Below are 22,816 nucleotides of genomic sequence, written 5' to 3'. Positions count from 1 at the left end.
AGTCTGTTTACAAAGGGCACGGATGTCCTACAAAACGTTATGACTTTGTCATATTAACATTCCTTCACCAATATCTGCAGGGATCCACATAGTTTTAATAATTGATTGAATCACCATATATTTTTAAGACTAGTTTTTTAAAAAATGTTAGGATGGATATTGCATGCCTTCTCTAAATGTAACATAGAGTTTTAAAAGATAATGCTTTGCTCATAAATGAACTAAATTTATCTATAGAAATAGTGGACTAGAAGTATAGCTTAGGAGGTGGTGCTCAATAAGAGGTATTTGGGTTGTGGAGGCATTGCCCTTCTGAATGGATTAATGCCATTATTGCACGAGTGGTTTCGTCCCTCCCTAAGTGATGCCTGCTGTCTTGTTATATTGCAGCAAGAAGGCCCTCACCAGATGCTCGTGCCTTGAACTTGGACTTCTCAGCCTCCAGAACTGTGTGGAAGTAAATTTCTTTCCTGTATAAATTACCCTGTCTAAGGTATTGTGTTATAGCACGACACAAAGGACTGACAGAGACAGGCAAAAGTTAGGTAGAATTATAGAGAAAGGAGTGACTAACTTTGCTCAGAGATGTCCAGACGGTGCAGAGAAAACAAATGTTGACTGAGTCTTAAGAAATACGTAGGAGTTTGCTGAGGGAGAGAGGGCATACCAGACTGAGGACTGAAACACTATGAAGAGAGCTGAAAGTCCTACTGTTAATTCTGTAAATGTTAATTACCACATGCATGCTATTCTGTTGATGTGCCAAGGACACAAAATGAAATGAGGCTATTTCCTCTAAGAGCTTGCTATATTACAAATAAAGGAGACAGTTATTTAAACAGCAATTTCAATGTCAGGATGTTGAGTGCTTTAATAAAATAAATGTCCTATGTGAGCTTGAAAAGAATGTGAACTCTGTTGTTGGGGAGAGTGTTCTCTACATGTTAGATCCAGTTGGTTTATGGTGTTAAGTCTTCTGTTTCCTTACTTGTCTTTTGTCTGATTGTTCTATCCATTATTGAGAGTGGGATATTGAAGTTTCTAGTGATTATTGTAGAACAGTCTTATTTTCCCCTTATATTGTTAGTTTTTGCTTTATATATTTTGATAGCCTGTCATTAGGTGTGTAGATGTCTATAATTGTTATAACTTTGTGTTATGTTGAACCTTTCTTTAATAGATAATATCCTTCTTTGTCTCTTGTAACCTTTTTTGGTTTGTAGTCTGTGATGTCTGATGTTAATACAGCCACCTCTATTCTCTTTTGGTTACTGTTTTCATGGACTATCCTATCCTTACACATTCAGCCTATTTGTGTCTTTGGCTCTAAAGTTGAGTCTCTCCAAATAGCATGTATTTGGAACTTTAAAAAAAAAAAATTTATCCTTCTTATCTGTTCTTTTTATTGGAAGGTTTAATCCATTTATATTAGATTATTTAGTGATTAGGAGAGACTTTTGTCATTTTGCTATTTGTTTTCCATATACCTTATATCCTTTTTGTTATTTCCTGTATTACTATCTTTTATGCTTAGTTGGTGTTTTATACTGAAATGTTTTAATTCCATTCTTACTTCCTTTTGTGTATATTCAATAGCTTTTTTGTGGTTACCATAGGGATTACATTTAACATTCTAACATTATGAAACTCTAATTTGAATTCATAGCAGCTTAACTTCATTAACATATAATAACTGTTCCTGTACAGTTCCATCCGCAATCCCTTTCAGTTATTTATTATTAGTTGACAAATCATAACTGCATACATTTCTAGGATACAATGTGATGTTTTGACATATGTCTACAATGAGGAATGAGTACAGCAAGCTAATTAACGTGTCTATTACCTCATTTACCTGTCATTTTTATGGTGAGACATTTGAAATTTACTCTCAGTTATTTTGAAATATACATCGATATTGATTATAGTCATTATGCTATGCAATAGACCTCAAAATTTATTCATCCTTTCTATCTGAAACTTGATATACTTTGACCAACAACCGCCCATCTCACCCCTCACTGCCCCCCGCCTCTGGTAAGCATCATTCTACTCTCTACTTCTATGAGTTCAACTTTTTTTACATTCCACATATATGTGAAATCATGCAGTATTTGTCTTTCTGTGCCTGACATATTTCACTTACTGTAATGTCCTCCAGGTTCATCCATGTTGTTGCAAATGACAGAATTTCTTTCTTTTCTAAAGGCTGAATAGTATTCCATTATGTATATATACCACGTTTATTGATTCATCCATTTATGAACACTTAAATTGATTTCATATCTTGGCTATTATGAATAATGGTGCAATGAACATGTGAGTGCAAATATCCCTTTGGCATACTGATTTCATTTCCTTTGGATATATACCCAGAAGTGGGATTGCTGGATGACATGGTAGTTTTATTTTTTAGTTTTTTGAGGAAACACTATACTGTTTACTATAATAGCTGCACTAATTTACAACCCCCACTGCCACAAAAATACAAGAGTTCCCTTTTGTTTGCATCCTTGCCAACCCTTGTTATGGTTCATCTTTCTGATAGAAGCCATTCTAACAGATGTGAGGTGATATCTCATTGTGGTTTTAATTTGCATTACCCTAATGATTAGTGATACCATTTTCTCATATACCTGCTGGCCGTTGGTATGTCTTTTTTGAGAAATGTCTGTTCAGGTCTTTGGCCCATTTTTTGATCGAGTTATTTGTTTTCTTGCTGTTGAGTTGTTTGAGTTTCTTGTTTTGGATGTTAACCCTTTATGAGATATAGGGTTTGTGAATATTTTCTCCCACTCTGTAGGTTGTCTCTTCACTTTGTTTCTTTTGCTCTGCAGAAGTGTTTTAGTTTGCTCCTTTAGCATTTCTTGCAGGGCAAATCTAGTGGTAATCAATTTCGTCGGCTTTTGTTTGTCTTGGAAAGTGGTAATTTCTTCCTCACTTTTGAAAGTCAGTTTTGCCAGTATAGGATTCTTAGTTGAGAAGTTTTTTTTCCCTTCAGTATTTTGAATATGTTAGCCCACTGCATTCTGGCCTTCAGAGTTGCTGATGAGAATCTGATAATTTTATAGAAGATCCCTTATATGTGACAAGCTGCTTTTCTCTCTCTTACTCCTTTCAGGAGTCTCTCTGTCTTTTGATTGATTATAATGTGTCTTGGTGTGAATCTCTTTGAATTCATTCTACTTGGAGTCCTTTGAACTTAGTGAATTGTATATATTCCTGTCTTTCATCACATTTGAGAAGTTATCAGCCGTTATTTCTTCAAATAATCTCTTTGTCCCTTTTCTCCTTTTGGCACTCCTACAATGCATATGTTGAGTCTCTTGATAGTGTCCCACATGTCCCTTTGCCTTTCACTTTTCACTTTTCTTCAATCTTTTTTTCTGTCATTCTTGATAATTTCAATTGTCCCATTTTCACACTTGCTGATTCTTTCTTCTGCCTGCTCAAATCTTTTGAATCCCTATAATGAATTTTACATTTCCGTTACTGTACTTTTGAGCTTCTGAGTTTCTTTTTAGTTTCTGTTGAGGTTTTCTGTTTACTGATATTCCTACTTTGCTTATGCCTTGATTTTTTTTTTTCTTTTCTCCATTTCTTCCTTTAGTTCTTTGAACATCTTTAAGCTTAGCTCTTTTAAAGTCTTTGTCTAGTAGGTCAATCTTCTGGTCTTTCTCTGGGAGATTTCTGTTGGTTTATTTTTTTCCTTCACATGGGTCATACTTTCCTGTTTCCTTGTATCCCTAGTGTTTTGTTGTTGGAAACTGAACATTTGAATCTAATATTGTGGTAACTCTGTAAATCAGATTCTCCCCATTCCTTGGGATTTGCTAGTTTTTTGTTGCTTGTAGTGTTTATTTTGTTGGCTGTCTCTGTGCTGGGGATCAGCCTGAGGTATAAATTTAGTTTTCTCAGGTCTTTTCTGAGCCTGAACCTTTTTTTGGGCATGCATAGTGACTTTCTAAATTTCCCTGTTTATGCAGTTGCTTTTGACTGTCCTAGTCCTTTGATGTCTGACTTCCCAAGAGGAAAAATGAAAGAAGGAAAAAGAAAAGGCACTGATCCTTTAAATTCCCTTCATCCAGGAGGAGCAGGGCTTAACAACTATTGGGAGAGAAGTGGAACAATAGCTGCCTACCCCTGTGTCTGTATATCAGTGATCAGAAGCAGCAATTAACTATCAGAATGCAGACCTATGGAAGTTGAGGAATGGGTAGTCACTCCTGAGCTAAAAGCTGAAATTGACTTAAATTAACAGCAGTTTATTTCTAAGCCTTCCCCTGGAACTTGCAAGCTTTGGAATAGGCGCCAGAGTTCCAAAATAGTTATACAAGACAAGATTACACTAATACAATTGTTGTCTATGTGGGAAGACAGATTTCCTGTTGTTTCCTACTCTGCCATCTTCCCAGAATCCTCTCATAACTTTTTTTTTTTAAACCAAGTTTCATTACCGTTAGAAAAGTTCTTACCTTTTTCTCTCTTAATTTTGAGGAACTCAAGGATAGTTCATTGTAACTCAAAGCAAATACATTTATACCTTTCATTTAGCTTTCAAGTTCAATTAGCATGCATTTACAGGAGAAATTCATATTTCAAATCTTTATACCCCCTAATATGACAACTAAATGCCTCTAACTATAAAAGAGTGAGACTGGAAATAGCGAGAGCACTTGGTATTGCTTGATAGTTTGTCCCCTCTGTATCTTATGGTGAAGTTTGATAGCCAGTGTTGGAGGTGGTGCTTAATGGTAGGTGTTTGACTACTTATAGGGGAAGATCCCTCATGAATAGAGTAATGCCCTCCCTCTGGGGTGAGTTCTTACTGTATTTAGTTTCCATGAGAGCTGGTTGTTTAAAAAAGCCTGGCACCTCCTCCTTCTCTCTCTTGTTTTCTTTCTTGCCATATGCCATGTGATTTCTACACATGCCAGCTCCCCTCCCTACCCCACCCTTTTGTTTTGAGACACGGTCTCGGTCTGTGTCCTTCTGTGTCCAGGGCTAGAGTGCAGTGGCCTCATCATAGCTCACTGTAGCCTCAAACTGCTGGACTGGGCTCAAGCAGTCCTCCTGCCTCAGCCTCCCAAGTAGGTGGGACTACAGGTGCGTGCCACCACGCCTGGCTGATTTTTTTACTTTTTGGAGAGACATGGTATCTATGTTGCTCAGGCTGGCCTTGGACTCCTGGCCTCAAGCGATCCTTCCACCGTGGCCTCCCAAAGTACTGGGATTACAAGCGTGAGCCACTGCACCTGGCCATCAGCTTCCCCTTCTTTCATGAGTAGTAGCAGCCTGAAGCTCAATCTTGAACTTTACAGCCATCAGAATTGTGATCCAAATAACCTTTTTTCTTTATAAATTACCCAGCCTCAGGTATTCCTTTATTGCAACACAAGATGGACTGAGACACCACTTAAGAACGCTTTATTACTGTTAAGGTAGTGGTGGTGAGAATGAAAACACATGGATTCATTAGAATCCTATAAAGGAGGTAAAAGGAACATGATTTGAGATGTGAGGGTTGACTTAGTTTGGTTCATTAATCCAGCCAACTGGATTTATGGTGGCACTGTTTCCTGAGTTATAGACACATAAGCAGAAAGTCTGTAGGGAAAGGTATATGGAGGTGTGCCTGTGGAGTAGTGCTGTAGAAGTTACAAAGTACTTGAATACCCAGGATTTTTAAGTAATAATGTACTGGTTCCCTGTGACTCCAGTAGGTCTTATGGTATGCATAGGCCAAAATCATAATGGGAGGCATGATAAACTTTAATGGAGCTAAGTGGTAAAGTCCTGAAATTGCTTTATAGTAACAATTACATAGCACATGGAAGGTAAGAGGGCAATTGGAATTAAGTACAGCAATTAATATGAAAAATACTCAAATGTTATGATTAATTGCAAGTTAAATATGTCTAGGATTTCAGGTGACCATAAATTTTATGTATACCAGGATATGGTTGCTAAAAGAAGATGACATATCCTGAGAATGACAGAAAAAAAATAAAAGAGATGACAGTCTAAACCTTATTTTAGTGTAAAGCATGGGAAAATGATAGTCCTGCTGTTGGCTGTGCTACTTGTGTGTGTTCTTTTGGAAAAATGTACAATTTGGAGTAACAGTAAGAGATAATAATTAGATTAGAAAAATAAGGATCAGAATAATGTAGTTTTAATGAAAAACTTTGAATACAAAAATGAGTTTGTCTAGTTCAGAAAATTCAAATAATTTGGCATTCAAAAACAGAGTTTTTGCTATTATCTAGTTCAGTTCCCTTATTTTGTAGATAAGGAAATGCAGGGAGGTTGGTATGACATACCCCGAGTCATAGCTAAATGGCAGAGCAATGGCTGGAACCTAAGTATGTGATTAAAAAGGAAATTGAATATATCATAAACATTTTGTTTAAAGGATATCTTAGTCTGTTTGCATTGCTGTAAAGGAATACCTGTGGCTGGGTAATTTATAAAGAAAAGAGGTTTATTTGGCTCATCGTTCTGCAAGTTGTACAAGAGGCATGGCACCAGCATCTACTTCTGGTAAGGGCCTCAGGAAGCTTCCATTCATGGCAGAAGGGGAAGGGGAGCCCATGTGTGCAAATCACATTGCAAGATAAAAGCAAGAGAGAGAGAGAAGAGGGCTCTTTTTAACAAGGAGTTTTCATGGGAACTAATAGATTGAGACCTTACTCATTATGCATCCACAATGCGAAAGGCACCAAGCCATTCATGACAGATCTGCCCCCCATGACCCAAACACCTCCATTTGGGCTCCACTTCGAACACTGGGGTTTGGATTTCAGCATGAGATTTGGAGAGGACAAATATCCAAACTATACCATGGGGATAGTTAAACAGGGTTGGGACTAGGGTAAGATAAGCAAGTTGCCTAGGGTACAGAGTTGAAGGAGGCACTCACACATTCAGACTCTGTACTTTAAAGACCCTTATTTATCAGATGTATTCATATGTAATACATAAACATAGTATAAAATATCAAATAGTACTGAGAGGTTTAGGGATAGTTTAAATAGAGTGTATAGAAAAGAATTATCTCTTAAGACCTAGTCCTCTGCATGCAGTAATCCCCTCTTTGCAGGCCCTTGTGGAGCATTGCTTCACTTTATGTGAGAACAATGTGGTATGTTCTATGTTCAGCTTCATTGTTCTGATTGAGACATGACTAGATTTGGGGCTCAAAAGATGGAATTTAGTCTCTGTCTACCTCTCAGCTTCATTGTCAGGTTCTACATGGTGACTTCTACTCGTAAGTCTGCTTGCAGTCAGGTTAAGTCCATTGGGAAAAGAGAGGTTATCTTCCAGTAGTCCCTACAGACATCCCAGGAGTCTTTCCGAATGAGCAACTTGGGTTTTAAGTCCATTCTTGAATCAGTCACAAGGACTAAAGGAATTTAACATTCTGAATGACCGTGCATGAATTGCATATTCTATCCCTGAGTTGATGGAAGGTCACCTGAATAATGAGGAAACAGAATTGGGGAGTGGGGTTAGAGAGAATAGTTTCTCAGAAGAAAGTTGAGATACTGTAAAAAAGAAAAAGAATGGATGCTGGTACAGCTTAAGAGTAGCTTAATTTTGATTGATTTAATTTTGATTTTTAAGTAGTCAAGGAGGTTTTCTACATTATTTTTTTATAAGTTATCAAAGTAATATATGAACATAGTTTAAAATGTCAAAAGGTGCTATAGGCTTATAACAAAAATAGCAGTTCTTTGTTCTACTCCATGTTTATTGTCCCCCTTGACTCAAGGGGTAATCGCTTTTAATTTTTAAAGCTGCTTTTTCTGGTATTTTCTTATAAATACTTATCCAAGTAATATGTCCATATTATCTCTTCACTCATTAAATTCATGTTATCTACTGATTTTCTATTAAGATAAATGAGGATATAGTCAGCCCTCCATATCCACAGGTTCCACATCTGCAAATTCAACTGCAGATGGAAAATATTTGAAAAAAATATAAATTTAAAAACTAATACAATATAACAGCTATTCATATAGTATTTACATTGTATTAGATATATTGTAAGTAATCTAGAGATGATTTAAAGTATACAGGGGGTTCTGCATAGGTTATATGCAAGTACTAAGCCATTTTTTGTAAGGGACTTGAGCATCTGTGGATTTTGATATCTACAGGGGGGTCAGGGTTCCTGGAACCAATCCCCCAACTGTATTTACTAAACTTTCTTGGCCCCATTGTCTTGATAAAATTACATATTCATATTCACTATTTTTATTAATGACTATGTAACCAAGTAGGTATTATTTACAGCTGACCCACCTCCTATGACTAAATTTCCTTTCTTGTGTAACTTAATATTTTTGAAATTTATGAAGTTCTTGTTTAAAAAATTTGTTTTGTTTTCTTTTTTTTTTTTTTTGAGACAGAGTCTTGCTCTGTTGCCCCTGTTAGAGTGCAGTGATGTCATCGTAGCTCACAGCAACCTCAAACTCCTGGGCTTAGGTGATCCTCCTGCCTCAGCCTCTGGAGTAGCTGGGACTATAGGGCATGAACTGTGACGCCTGGCTAATTTTTCTGTTTAGTAGAGATGGGGTCTCGCTCTTGCTGAGGCTGGTCTCGAACTCCTGAACTCAAGCAATCCCCTGGCCTCTGCCTTCCAGAGTGCTAGGATTATAGGCGTGAGCCACTGCACCCAGCCAAAAAGTATGTTTTCTTTGAACTTGCAGCTAAGTCTTCCCATATCCTCCAACAATTATATAAAATTCACATTTTATAATTTTTCACACAGTCGTATCTGTCTGACAATCTATCAGATTTTTTCCTTTTTCCCTGGAATCCTACTCCAATTTGGACTATTTCTTCTAGACCTGCTTCAAAAGTAGATTTCATTTTCTTGGCATCCTAGAAATTCTCTTTGCCTTTCTTCATTAGTTCCCCTGTTTCCTAGATCCTGTGTCTTCCTTTTTCTTGCGTTATTCCCTTATTTTGCTGGAGCATGTCCTCTACTTGTTTCCTGAGTAAGGGTACATGGAATTACATTTTTTGAGAATACGTATCTGAAAATGATTTTATTCTTCTCTTATATTTGATTGGTAGTTTGGCCATATTTTGGGGAGTTATTGTTTAATGGTTACAGCGTTTGAGTTTTGCAAGATGAAGATTATTTTGGATGTTTGCACAGTGTGACTGTATTTAATGCCACAGAACTGTACTCTTAAAAATGATTCAGGTGATACTTTTTATGTGTATTGTATTCATTTGCTAGGGCTGTCTTTAACAAAATATCACAGACTGGTGGCTTAAACCAGCAGTGTCCAACCATTTTGGCACCAGGGACCAGTTTCATGGAAGATGATTTTTCATGGATATCAGGGTGGGGGCGGTGTGGTGGCTGGTGGTGGTGATGGTTAGGGGATGATTCAAGCACATTACATTTATTGTGCAGTCAAATCTCTCTGCTAATCATAATCTGTATTTGAAGCTGCTCCCCAGTGCTAGCATCACTGCCTCAGCTCCACCTCAGATCATTAAGCATAGATTCTCATAATGAGCGTGCAACCTAGATCCATCACAAGCACTGCTTATGGTAGGGTTCACGCTCCTATGAGAATCTAATACTGCTGCTGATCTGACAGAAGGCAGAGCCTATGCCGTGATGTGAACTATGGGGAGCAGTTGTAAATACAGATGAAGCTTCGCTTGCTCGCCTGCAGGTCACCTCCTGCAATAGTCCGGTTCCTAAAAGGCTAGTACAGTTTCTGGCCTGGGGGTTAGGGACCGTAGGCTTAAACAACAGAAGTTAGTTTTTGCTCAATTCTGGAGGATAGAAGTCTTGAGATCAAGGTGTCAGCAGGGTTGGTTTCTTCTGAGGGCACCTCTTCTGGGCTTGTTTACGGCTGTCTTCTCCCTGTGTACATCACACAGTCTTCCCTTTGTTCATGTCTGTGTCAAAATGTCGTCTTATAAGGAGGCTAGGCATAGGGGATTAGGACCCACCCTAATGACCTCATTTTATCTCAGTTATCTCTGTAAAGAACCTATATCCAAATATTGTCACATTCTACAGTTTTGCCTTTTCCAGAATGTTATATGTAGCCTTTGAGTATGGCTTTTCCAGTTAGAATTTGATCGTGTGAAATTTTGAGGGGATACAATTCGGTCCATAGCATTTATTTTCTGCAGTTTTTAAAAAATTTAAAAATATGATTACCATCAGTTATGAGCCTCTTTATTGTTTAATTGCCATAGAGCACAATAAGAGTTAGATCAAGTAATGTGCTTACATATTTGTTATGTTAATTATGACATTAAATTCTTCACTGTGTTATACATTTTCATAGTTGTGGTTTATATCATAATTGCTCGTAATTTAGCAAGATAATTTATTGCTTTTAGTTTAGTGGTGACATGATTTCTTTAAGTTTGTTAAGTTTGTTGAAGAAATAGAACTTTGGTTGAGTTTATTTGAGAGCAAAATTTTTGCTTGATATACCTTTCTTTACCCTCATTCCTTGGCTCTGTCTTCTCTTAGTCTGTAATAACTACATTTACTTATTCATTGAACGAGTAAGTAAATGAATTTGTATGCACAGTACATTTGCCTTTGTCATTATTTTGTGCTTTCTCATGTTGGGGATGTTTTAAAAGTGATATTTCCAAAAGTGGATAGAATAAGGTGGCATTTTATTTGACCTATACTTTAACAAAACAAAACCAAACCCTTGATTTTAAGGAGGCTTTATTTCTGACTAGCCTATAATTTTTCTGTTTTCCCAGTGGAGGCATAGGTTTCATTAGTTGTTTCATTAGTAAGAGTGTTTAACAATTAAAATTACTTGACTAGATACTAGAATTTAAAAAATTGAATAGAATAAAATCATCTTATCAGTTGCCTTGTCTTTTATATTGCTTATGGCATTTCCAAGTTAGCTATTTGGGGATTTTTTTCCCCCTTCATTGTTTACTGAGAGATCTGTACCCCAACCAAACTTCCGGACTTAGTCACTTGGGTATTGTTATTTAGCTGATTCTTATCAGAAGCAGGAAATTGTCAAGTTATGTGTTAAAGTATAGCAGAATCTAAAATTACATAAGAGATTTCCCTTTAGAAATTTTTTTTATTGCTAGTTGGTTCTTTACCTTTTCCTCAGAATTTAACAAATGACTTGCCAAAAAAGGTCGTTTTTATCATGACCTATATACATAACAAACAATACCCTTTTTCAGAGTTTACAAATCATACACAATGTGATTAAATGATTTGACAAACTTCGTGTCAGTAATATATAGCTTATACCTAATGAATCCTTAAAAGATTAGGAAAGAACATAGTTTTAGGTGTTTTGTCTGGAATTGTTCACATTTTTAGATTAGCAATTCTGTAAAGGTTCCTAAGGTGTACCTTTTAGGGAGTCTACAAAACCATTTTTATAATACTGGAATGTTAATTTCCTTTTTTACTCTCGTGATTCTAGAGGCTGCATGAAATTTAGATGAAATTGTTTAAGATGTCAACATTTTAAAGATCTTCAACATATAGAGTGGGGCATGGATAAAAACAGACCCATTCAAAGTATAAAATCATTAAATGGTTTTTGCTGTATTTTAACTTATATACAGTTAGATTCACACTTTTTGGTTGTGAATGAGATTTGGTACTTATTTAGTTATGTCGTCACTACCACAATTGAAATACAGAAGTACCATCTCCCTCTCAAGGAAAAAAAAAAAATCCTTCATGCTTTGTAGTCAAACCCTCCCCCCACCATTATCCTATGACAACCACTGATCTATTTTCTCTCCCTATAGTTTTGCCTTTTCCTGAATATTATAAATAGCCTTTGAGTCTGGCTTTTTCAGTTAGCATGATACATGTGATTCACCTGTGTTGTGTGTATCAGTAATTTATTCCTTTTTATTGCTGAGTCCATTGTATGATCAACCCTATTTATCCATTAACCACCTATTAAAGGGCATTTGGGTTGTTTCCAGTTTTTGTTGATAATGCATAGAACAGTTATAAATATTCCAGTACAGGTTTTTATGTGAACATAGGTGTTTGTTTCACTTGAGTAAATGTCTAGGAATTAGATTGCGGGTCGTATGGTAAGTGTATGTTTAACTTTATAAAAAGCTGCCAAACTGTTACCCACAGTGGGTGTCACAGGTGAGTATCCCTTGTCCAAAATGCTTGAGACCAGAAGTGTTTTGGATTTAGGATTTTTTTGGATTTTGTAATATTTGCATTTTACTGAGCAGTTGAGCATCCCTAATCTGAAAATCTGAAATGCTTCAATGAGCATTTCCTTTGGCCATTCTGTCAGTGCTCAAAAAGTTTTGGATTTTGGAACATTTTGGATTTTGAATTTTCGGATTAGGTAGATAATCTGTGTTTTGCATACCTGCCACATCAGTGTTGAGTTCCAGTTGTTCTGCTTCCTCGTGGGCACCTGGTACTGTTAGTTTCTTTTTTCTTTTTATTAATACTTCCTTACCTCTCTAAACCATTTAGTAGCTGGGTAATGGTATCATTTTGTGGTTTTAATTTGCATTTCCGTAATGACTAATGATGTTGAGCATCTTTTCACGTACTTATATGCCATCTATATATCTTCTTTGGAGTATATATTCAAATATTTTGCTTATTTTTATTTTGTTATTTTTTAAATTATTTATTTTTGGAAACAGAATCTTGCTCCAGGCTGGAGTGCACTGTTATGATGGTAGCCCACTGTAACCTTGAACTCCTGGCCTCAAGTGATACTCCTGCCTCAGCCTTCCAAGTAACTAAGGACTATAGGCGAATGCCACCATGCCTGGCTAATTTTTTTTTATTTTTTGTAGAGATGGAGTCTTGCCATGTTGCCCAGGCTGGCCTTGAACTTCTGGCCTCAAGTGATTTTCCTACTTTGGCCTCCCAGAGCACTGGAATTACAGGCATGAGGCACCATCCCTGGACTGTTTTGCTCATTTTTAAATTGGGTTGCTTGTTTTCTTATTATCAAGTTCTTAGAGGTTTTTTTTTTTTTTTTTTTTAAATTCTGGATATAAATCCTTTGCTAGATATTTGGTTTGCAAATATTTTTTCCCAGTCTGTGGCTTATCTTTTCATTCTCTTATCAGTGTCTTTCTCAGGGGAAATTTAAAAATTTTTGGTAAAGTCTAATTTATCAGTTTTTTTCTTTTATGGGCAATGCTTTTCGTGTTATATTTAAGAACTTTCTGTCTAATCCAAGGTCACAAAGGTTTTCTTTTTTGTCTTCTAAAAGTTTTATAGTTTTTCTTTTTACATTTAAGTTTGTGACTGTTTTGAGTTCAATTTTTTAAAAAATGTAAGGTTTATCTTTTTTTTTTTTTTTTGCATGTGTATCCAATTGTTCCAGCACCATTTGTTGAAAGGGCTTTCCTCCATTGAATTGTTATTACACCTTTGTCAAAAATTATCTGGTCATATTTATGTGGGTCTCTTTCTTGACTCTGTTCTTTTCCATCAATCTTGGTATCTAGCCAATCTCCTTGTCTTTAGTGTGATGTAGTCAGTCTTGAGATTAGGTGATGTGAGGTCTTCCAGTATTGTTGTTCTTTTTCAAAATTATTATAGCTACTTATAGTTCCTTTGCCTTTCCATATAAATTTTAAGTTATAGAGTTTAGAGTTAGCTTGTTGATTTCTACAAATATTCGGCTGCGATTTTGTTTGTAATTACATTGAATCTATAGATAATTTGGGGGAGAATTGCCATCTTAACAGTATTGAGTGTTCTTATCCTTAAATAAAATTTACCTATCTCTATTTATGTAGGTCTATTTCATTAGTGTTTTGTAGTTTTCAACATATAAATCCTGCACCTATTGTGTTAAATGTATCCTTAAATATTTCATTTTTCAGTGCTATTACAACTGGTAATTTAATACAGATTTTTTTTTTTTTTTTTTGAGACAGAGTCTCACTCTGTTACCCAGGCTAGAGTGCCGTGGCGTCAGCCTAGCTCACAGCAACCTCAAACTCCCAGGCTCAAGCAATCAGCCTCCCGAGTAGCTGGGACTACAGACATGCGCCACTATGCCTGGCTAATTTATATATATGTATATGTATATTTAGTTGTCCAGATAAATTCTTTCTATTTTTAGTAGAGACGGGGTCTCACTCTTGCTCAGGCTGGTCTTGAACTCCTGACCTCGAGCGATCCTCCCACCTTGGCCTCCCAGAGTGCTAGGATTACAGTCATGAGCCTCTGCGCCCAGCCTAATACAGATTTTTTATCTCTAAATTTTTGTTTATTGCTAGTATGTAGAAATACAATTGATTTTTGTATATTAAACTTCTGTACTCCACCTAAACTCATCTATTAATTTTAAAAGTATTTTTGTAGATCCCCTGGAATTTTCTGCCCAGACAGTCATGTCATCTGTGAATAAAGTAAGTTTAAATTTTTTCCTTTCCAATTTGTTTACTTTTATTTATTTTTCGTTCTTTACTGCATTGATTAGGACTTCCAGTATGAAGTTAAATAGGAGTAGAGAGAGGAGACATTCCTACCTTGTTTTTGACCTTAGTGGAAAAACATTGTAAGATCTTTATGATTGATGTTAGCTGTAAGTTTTTTATACATAACCTTTTATCAGGTTAAGAAATTTCCCTTCTTTGCCTAGTTTGCTGAGAGTTTTTATCATACATAGAATATTTAGGTTATATATTTCATCATAAATAAGGTTTGATATTTTGTGTCATCAAGATATTTTTCTACTTCATGTAAGTTGAATTTCTGAGCACAGAGTTTTTCATAGTATTCTCTTATCTTTTTAATGTCTTTGTATTTGTAATGATATCTTTCATTTCACATATTGGTAATTTGTCACTGTGATCATTCTTGCTAGAGAGTTATTGATTTTCTTGATCTTTTCAAAGCACATCTTTTGGTTTCGTTGATTTTTTTCTATAATGTTCTGTTTTCAGTATCATTGATTTCTGACCTTATCTTTATGATGCCCTTCCTTCTGCTTGCTTTGGGTTTAATGTGCCCTTATTTTTGTCAATTCTTAAAGTGGAAGCCTACATTACTGATTTGGAACCTTTTTTTCTAACATTTTATTTTTATCATTTTAATGCTATAAATTTTCTTTTAAACATTGCTTTAGCTGCATCCAACAAATTTTTGTATGTTATGTTTTCATTTTCACTCAATTCAAAATATTTTCTGATTTCCCTGGAGACTTTTCTTTTTGACCCATGGGTTATTTATAAGTGTGTTCTTCAGTTTTGCAGTAGTTGGAGATTTTTCAGCTGTCTTTCTGTTACTGATGTCTAGTTCAGTTCCATCATGGTAATAGAATATACACTGTGTTAAATTTATTAAGGTTTGGTTGTTTTTGTCCAGAATATGGTCTGTCTTTGTGAATATTTCATGTGCACTTGAAAAGATATGTATTTTTCTATTGTTGAGTATAGCGTTTTATGAAACTCAGAGAGCTGGGCATGGGGTGCATTTGAGCCATGGTGTTTGAGACCAGCCTGGTCTCAACATGGTAAGACCCCTGTCTCTAAAAAAAGAAAAAGTCAGGCCGGGCGTGGTGGCTCACGCCTGTAATCCTAGCACTCTGGGAGGCCGAGGTGGGCGGATCGTTTGAGCTCAGGAGTTCAAGACCAGCCTGAGCAAGAGCGAGACCCCAAAATAGAAAGAAATTATATGGACAGCTAAAAATATATATAGAAAAAATTAGCCGGGCATGGTGGCGCATGCCTGTAGTCCCAGCTACTCGGGAGGCTGAGACAGGAGGATCGCTTGAGCTCAGGAGTTTGAGGTTGCTGTGAGTTAGGCTGACGCCACGGCACTCACTCTAGCCTGGGCAACAGAGTGAGACTCTGTCTCAAAAACAAAAAAGAAAAAGTCAATTAGATTCATTTGGTTGAGAGTATTTTTTAGATCTCTTACATCCTTGCTGCATTTCTGTCTACTTGTTCTATTGATTATTCAGAGTAGTATTGAAGTTTCTAAGAATAATTGTGGATTTGTCTACTTTTTTTCAGTTCTGTCAGTTTTTACTTCATGTATCTTGGAGCTCTGTTGTTAAGTACATACACATTGAGAATTGTTATATCTTGATGAATTGACCGTTTTATTATTATCATCTCATGACTTTCTTTTATCCCTGTAATTTTTCTTGTTCTGAAATCTATTGTCTTAGCCTGTTTTGTGTTGTTATAGCAGAATCCCATAGATTGGGTAACTTATACAGAAAAGAAATTTATTTCTCACAGTTTTGGAGGCTGGGAAGTCCAATATGAAGGTGCTGGCATCTGGTCAGGACTTTTGTGCTATGTCATCCCATGGTAAAAGGAGAAAGGGGCAGGAGAGTGAGAGAGGGCCAGAGGGGGCTCAGCTTGCTTTTATCAGGAACCTGCTCCAGGGATAATGACATTCGTGGTGGCCCATTCATGACTGGAGCCCCCATGGCCTGATTTCTTCTTGATAGTCCCATCTCTTAATGTCATCACAATGGCAATTAAATTTCAACATGAGTTTTAGAGGGGACATTCAAACTTTTCTTTTGATTAGTGTTTGGATGATGCTTTTACTTTTAATCTGTCTATATCATTATGTTTTAAATGGGTTTTTAATAACAATTGTTTTAATCTGATTTGATAATCTGTTTTAAGTATATCTTAATTTGGTGATAGCTCTAGAGATTATAATATACTGTATATGGTTTTAACCATTTATCTAGAGTTTATATTTTATCATTTCAAATAGAATGTAAAGCTTTACAACCATATAAGTCCATTGTCCTTCCCATTTTATAATTGTCATAGGAATTATATCTCCATACATTGAAACCCTCCATGACATTGTTATAATATTTTCTTTCAAGAGCCATGCATGTTTTAAAGAACTTAAGAGATGAAAATAATTATTATATTTACTCAAGTATCTACCATTTTTGGTATGCTTTCATTCCTGAAGTTTCAAGTTTCCTTCAGATAAAATTTTTTCTTTAGTCTGAAGAATTTCCTTTAGCATTTCTTTTAGAGCTAGTCTGCTGGCAGCAGATTAGCTTAGTTTTTCTTCATCTGAGAATGTTGTTATTTCACTTCATTCCTGAAGGATACTTTCACTGAATATAGAATTTTGGGTTGACAGCTGTTTTCTTTTAGCATTTTTAATGTGTGGTGAGTCTATCTTCTGGCCTTCGTGATTCTTGATGAGAAATCCTTAATTATTCAAATTGTCCCCTATATCATGTTTCTCAACCTTAGCATGTTAGGCTGGGTATTTCCTTGTGGGGGCTGTCCTCTTCTTTGTCACAGGATATTTAGTAATATCCCTGGCCTCTACCCACTAGATGCCAGTAGCTTCCTACCATTCCCCCTACTCCCAGTTGTGACAATCAAAAATGACTTCAGATGTCAGCTGTCTCCTTTGTTGCAAAATAAGCCCTGGTTGAGAACCACTGCCCTGTAAGTAATGTGTTATTTTTCTCTGGCTACTTTTAAGATTCTTTTATGTATGTTTAACTTACGTCATTTGCCAATTTTCATAAAATTTCAACCATTACTTCTGCAAGTTTTTTTGTTTTGTTTTGTTTTGTTTTTTTTGGTACTGACCTCTTTCCTTTAGGGACGCCAAAGACATGAATTTCAGCCATTTTAATTTTTTCCCATTAGTCCCTAAAGCTATTTTTTTCCCCCCTCCAAAATGTTTTCTCTGTCTGATCTTTGGATTGGATAATTTTTATTGATTTATCTTCAAGTTCACACAGACTTTCCTCTCTTGTAGTGTGCTGAACAATGGCCTCCAAAAAGATAGGTCCACATCCTAATTGCCAGAACCTGTGAATATTATTAATACATTATATGGCAAAACATGTGATTCAGTTAAGGATTTTGAGAGGTGGGGCTTATTCAGTGGCCCCTAAATCCAATAATAAGTGTCATTATAAGAATGAGGCAGAGGGAGATTTGGCAGAAGAAGAGGAGGAGGAGAAAGCAGTGGGACCATAGAGGCAGAGTTAGAGTGATACAGCCACAGGAATGCTGGCAGCCTTCAGAATCTGGAAGAGGCAAAGTACAGATTCTCCCCTAGAGGCTTCAGAGGTAGTGCAGCCCTTTCAAAAACACCTTGACTCCAGACTCCTTGATTGAAGCCTCTAGATCTGTGAGAGGATAAATTTCTGTTTTTTTAAGCCACCTAGTTTGTGGTAATTTGTTACAATAGCTATAGGAAATTAATATGTCTATCATCTTGATATTGTTATTCAGCCTCTCCTGTGAAGTTTTTATTTCAAATATCGTAGTTTTTAAATCTAAAATTTCTATTTGATTCTATTTAACTTTAACAGCTTCCCTGTCTCGGATGAGATTTATCTTTCCATTTCTTTCAAGAGTATTCACCTTTACTTCATGGAGCATGGTTATGATAGCTGCTTTAAGGTTTTTGATTAATTTCAATATCTGGGTCGTTTCTTAGTTGGCATCTGTTGGTTGTTTTCTTCTTTGAGAATTGGTCAGCTTTTCCTGTTTCTTGGCATGTTAAATAATTTTGGTTGTATCCTGAACATTTGAGTATTAGGCTGTGAGACTTTGCATCCTATGAAAATCCTTTGGGGAATGTTGATTTTGTTGTTTTTAGTATGCCATAAATTTGGTCAGGTTCAAACTAGTTTTTACTTGCTTTTTATGGCACTAGTTCCAATATCAGTTTCATTTTCTAAACCTTTGCTGTGCTGTTTGCATCTGTTTGGTATATGCACCACTCAGGGATGGTCTGGGGGCTTGGGGGGTGTTTATATTGTACTTTGGTTCTTAGTGCCTTTGTAATGCTTCTTTGGATATGCCTGTCCAATTTGGAGGAGCCCAGAACTTATGTTGGTTCAAAACTAGAATTATAGATGTCAAAGATAAAGCTGGACACTTGTTAAAATGGTAAGGATAGATTTTATTCAGTGACTGTTGTAGTAGGGAAGAAAGTCTAGTGTGAACTCACCTCATCTTTGCCAAAACAAAAGGCAGGAGACTTTTTAAAGGTTGGGTGTGCTAGGGAAAAGGCACTGAGTGATTTTAACGGGGGGCGGGGGGGTGGGGGGATTTGGTCTATTTTACTAGGCCATCTGGGTTTGTTAATGAACTTGTCTTTATGACAGGAGGCAGTGATGTAACAACTTAGGCCCACCAAAGTTTAGCCCTTACCTTATCACAGGGACTGAAAGCAAAATGAGTTATTACCTTTATTGTTTGCATTTCAAAAAGATGGCTCTCAGGTCCTTGAGAAGGCAGTTCTTTATGGTAGAAGATTTGTATCTCAAAGGGAGAGAGAAAGGATTTGTAATTGTAAACTGTCTGGAGTAACTCCTCTAAGAGAGGATTCAGGGGACTATCTGCCTATCACTAGGTTTTGGCTGGAATGAACAGTAAATTCTCCTGGCGGTATTGAGCTTTCTCAGGCAAGGAACTTAAGGGATCTAGAGTCGTCATCCTAAGGATGTGGCCTTGAGCTGTTAAAAGAGGGCTCAGAGGAGCACTACTAAAGTTTGGTCAAAGAGAGTCTTTGTTGTAAATTACCTTCTCCGCTCCTTTCTTGTGGTAGTTTTTTTTTATATTCTCTGGCTTCCAGTGACCCCTCTTCCTGGTTCATCTGGTGAGAAAGATTGGGTTCTCTTAGGGTTTCAGTCTCCTATGTTGTTTAGTTCTGGGCCTGACTATACCTACCTCCAGAGTGAAGTGGTGAGAAAAAAGTAGTGGGCACCCTTACTCTCCGTTGCACTACCTGGTTTCCTTTTATCCAGAAGGACAGATTTCTCTTGGGTTCTTAATGTATGTGTCATCTCTACCATTGTGCCAGCAGTGCAGATCTACACCTGAGGCTGACTTTGGGACAGTACTAGGTGAGAGGGGGAAAAAATAAAAAGGGGGGAAAAACCCTCTAGGGGCTTTAACCCACCATCTCTGGCTTTCCAGAGCCTTTTTTCCCTGTCTTTTGGCCAGCCAAATGGGCTTCTTAAGAGTTTTTTTCTGACTGCATCTGCTGTACAATTCTCTATTCTGCTTGCTTTTGGGACAAAGCCAGGAAATAAAATAGAGGGACTGGGAGGAAATCAAAAGGAAATATATTGCTGCTGTATTTTTCAACTTGAAAAAAGACCTCCTCCCCCAATCTACTTGCTGTTAGAGTCCTTAGACAGCTATTCTTTGTATTTTTTTCCCAGACATTTAGTTGTAATCAGTTAGAGGTTGTGATGGGCTTATGCCCACCTTCCCTGGAATTAAAAATACCAATGAATTTTAACATAACAGTATAAAAAGTTCATTGATACTTTTAGATTCCTTATTGGAAACTAATATTTAAGAAACTCTACCACTTGTCAAGTTTTGGTGTAGTACCAAAAAAAGTATACCCATGATAATATGAAAAGACTTTAAGATACTCTTCCTTTTTCCAACTACATATCTGTGTGAGACCAAGTTTTCTTATGTTTGTTTTCTTTCATTGAGATAGGATCTTGCTCTGTCACCCAGGCTGAGTACAGTGGCATAATCATAGCTCACTGCAGCCTCGAACTGGGCTCAGGTGATCCTCTTGCCTAAGCTTCCTGAGTAGTTAGGACTACAGGTGTGTGCCACCATGCCTGGATAATTTTTAATTTTTTTGTAGAGATGGGGTCTTACTATGTTGCCCAGGCTAGTCTTAAACTCCTGGGCTCAAGTGATCCTCCCACCATGGCCTCCTAAAATGCTGGGTTTTCAGGTATGAGCCAACATGCCCAGCCAAGTTTTCTTAATATATTCAGCCAAAATAATATATTGTGCTACATTAAATGCAGAAACAGATAAGAAAACCTACCTGTTTTCTATTAAGTTAGACATTAAAAAGATTTGCAAATATTTATGTTAACGTCATTCTTTTTACTAATGTTTTTGTTTTGGAAAATATAATTGCTTTCATAAAAATGTTAAAATGTGTTGGATTAAATATTTTTAATTGTATTAATAAGTATCCTGAGATTTTCTCAGTTTTAATTTCTAATATGGTAAATATTGACAGATATGACCTATATGAACAAAAGCTCTTTGGGGTCCTCAATTTTTAAGTATGAAGAGATCTTTGAGCCCAAAAAGTTTGAGAATTGCTGATCTAATAAGTTTCCATGTACACTCTTTTTCTGTTTTTTTTTTTGGGGGGGGGTTGTTGTTATTTGACCCCATATCAATAGTGGCAAACTTTTCTGTTCTTTAAGAGGCAGCGTGGTAATTGAAAGTATGTGAACTCTGGAGGAAAGAAAAGTACATACATTTGACTCCCAATTTCCACCAGTTATTTTCCAAGATTAAAGCCATTTAAATTCAGAGCCTTTTAATCATGCAAGGATAATACTTTTTAAAGGATTATTGTGAGGGAAATCCTAGGATAGTACCTGGATTATAGATATTCAGCAAACATTCCTTGTGATAGGGTTACATATTTTTTAGCAATTCCTAACCTTTGTGAGGGGATGCAAACTTCTAATCTAAGCCAGTAGATATTCTTAGCTTAAAATGGTATAATTTATGAAGATCTCTAGAACAGTAAATGCCATGTTGCCCTTATTGACATACTGAAATTATTGAATTCTTTAATTCCCACTTGGGTCCTATTCTTGTGACAAACCAGATAAGAAGAGTCCAGGAGTATGATCAGTGATTGTATATAGATCCAGTTTGGGAGTGAGATTGGAGGTGAATTTGAAAAACAAACTGAGATCAAGAAATAAGTCCAGGAAGAAAAGGCAAGCAGGGTATGAGTGCTATAACCTGGGCCTGATGTCAAATCTGGGATCTATGATGTTTGTATAATTAAAACAGGGCAGGCAGGCAGTGGGAATCAAAATAGGCAGTTCAGATTCTGTATGGGAAATCTAACATTTGATGTCAGGCAGGAATTGGTTGGATACTGGTTGGTGAGGCTCCTGGGTTCAGGTGCCAGGTACATGGAGACATAGACAAAAGGATAGGAAGGAATCCAGTTCCTTAAAGCAAGAGTAGGACCCAGGAACATCTAAGTCCAAATGTCATGAGTGTAGTTGGAAACAAGGATCTAAAGCTTTAGTAGGAAGATACAGAGTATTAATTGAGTACCTTTACAACCAGGGCTTTGGGCTGGGTGAAAAGACAGTGGTCACGTCATATTTAATTTACATAAATTGAACTAAGCATGACTAGAAGAGAGCAGAAAAGAAGTGGTTGTTAAAATAGTGCAAATGTTCTACCCATCATTGTGCTCTTAGTGTCTGCTTCAGAGTGTATATGTAGGACACATCACTTTATTTCCTCAGCCACAATTGCTGTTCTCCTTGTAGTATAAACATCTTATCTCACTGTGATCCTTGACTTTAAAGATACTTATTTCCCCCTACTATCTGGATTCTATATTCAAGTTAGCTCTTTTATCTGGTGCTTAACTGAAGAAATGGTCATCAAAGGAAAGTTAAATTATAAGTGGGATGTTGTTTTTTCTTTTTAAGCTTTATATACTAGGTTTAGGGTCTAGTTGTAATTCTCCTGTAAAGCAAATTTGGTTTTATACCTGCTTTTGTCTCCACCTCCCCCATGTTTTCTCACCCATATTTTGTTTTCTGAATGCCAGTTCTTATTAGCTAGCTTTCATTTCGTTTTCTCTGTTTTTATAGTGCATTTTAGAAAAATTAAGCATTAATAATATGTACCTATTGTGAAATATTCAAATCACACATATCTGTGGGATAGGGAGTGAAAGTCTAACCAGTCTACTACTTGCTAAGGCTACCTACCACTGTTTATAGTTTGATGTATATCCTCCCAGAACTTTTTTAATGCATAT

At 36.5% G+C, this 22,816-nt stretch overlaps 1 protein-coding gene across 4 annotated transcripts in view; it reads left to right on the top strand.

Moving 5' to 3' along the window:
* Window positions 1-22,816, top strand: part of NCK1 (NCK adaptor protein 1) — an 88,505-nt gene that overhangs the window by 27,447 nt on the left and 38,242 nt on the right. Inside the window, exon 2 of one of the 4 annotated variants that reach the window (XM_069473204.1) lies at window positions 391-457. The exons of 2 other annotated variants lie outside the window; for them this stretch is intronic. The gene's annotated coding sequence lies outside the window, so the exon portion shown is untranslated. One more of the 4 variants, XM_069473205.1, reaches the window with a different exon arrangement.

This window comes from Eulemur rufifrons, chromosome 7 (genome assembly GCF_041146395.1).
Source record: "Eulemur rufifrons isolate Redbay chromosome 7, OSU_ERuf_1, whole genome shotgun sequence".
Classification (NCBI taxonomy): Eukaryota; Metazoa; Chordata; class Mammalia; order Primates; family Lemuridae; genus Eulemur; species Eulemur rufifrons.
This window is presented reverse-complemented; position numbering and strand designations above follow the sequence as displayed.